Source organism: Dreissena polymorpha, chromosome 10, assembly GCF_020536995.1.
Source record: "Dreissena polymorpha isolate Duluth1 chromosome 10, UMN_Dpol_1.0, whole genome shotgun sequence".
NCBI lineage: Eukaryota > Metazoa > Mollusca > Bivalvia > Myida > Dreissenidae > Dreissena > Dreissena polymorpha.
In genome coordinates, this window is record NC_068364.1 from 16,344,517 (window position 1) to 16,345,573 (window position 1,057).

The 1,057-nt window shown below is 28.3% G+C and overlaps 1 long non-coding RNA gene across 1 annotated transcript in view; it reads right to left on the reverse strand.

Annotated features, from left to right (window-relative positions):
- Window positions 1-335: 335 nt before the first annotated feature.
- The window catches only part of LOC127848602 (uncharacterized), a 6,225-nt gene continuing 5,503 nt past the window's right edge, over window positions 336-1,057 (reverse strand). The window contains exon 3 of the long non-coding RNA XR_008034595.1: window positions 336-1,057. This exon is cut by the window's right edge and continues 1,188 nt beyond it. This is a non-coding gene — a long non-coding RNA (uncharacterized LOC127848602).

The window sequence follows — 1,057 nt, forward strand, 5'->3', positions numbered from 1 at the left end:
ACAATTGTAAAAGGTCTTGTTGGTATATGTTCGGTCCAGATGATGCACATCACAATTACCTAGACTAGGTCCTGATTGTAATACCCCAACATGTAATATCAATGACGTATGCATAATGTATTAAAGTATTTAATCTTTGAGTCGAAAATATATAGTTTTTATGAAGGAATATATTCTCTTCCCTAATTATATCATAATATATATAATGTCTTACTAAATACAATCTTTTAAAACAATTTAGGATTATAAGTATTCGCTAAACGTTATTAAAGCTGAGCGAACCTTCTCGAGTTCAATCGATGACCCATGGCTGTAAATAACACATACCTTCCAAGTTCAACTCAAAAACATTTTATAAAAAGAATACAATACCAAAAAAAAATATGTATTTGTATAGTGAGACATTAACCATTTGAATATTGTGTACGTTGATCGACAAGAATTTGTTAGTTTAACATTTGCAAATAAGAGTTTTTCGTTTTAACTGGTCATATCTTAGAATGCATCATGTTTATTTATGATGAGTGGTAGAACCTTTAATAAGTTGGAATGTATTTTATTCAAAGACAACTTATTCTTATTTACGAAAAGGATATATATATTTAAATGACCTAATTTGACATACGGGGCATTAATATTTTGAACAAAAGGTAAATAGTGCATAAGTGTCCATATATTAACTTTGTTATGTCGTATATCTTTCATAAGATAAACGATTATTTGTAAGAAAACATTCTTTTCCCATTGAATATATGTATCAATCCTATGCCGAAAATAAACTGTTATTGGTATCCACGTGTTGGTGCACAATAGTGGCAATATACATTTAAAATATCTTAAAGCATATATATATAATGCTATCGATCATACATATGTGTATAGTAACTACAAAACCAAAAGTAATTGGTTTTCAGAAAGGTTCTGATAAATTTCAATATATAGTTGCATAAAGCATAATTTTATGTTACATTGATAATGCCTCATTTCTCTAATTAAACAGTAAGCGTAGTCAATCTATTGCTGCATAATAAGAAAAAGCAGGATATTGCCCTAACAA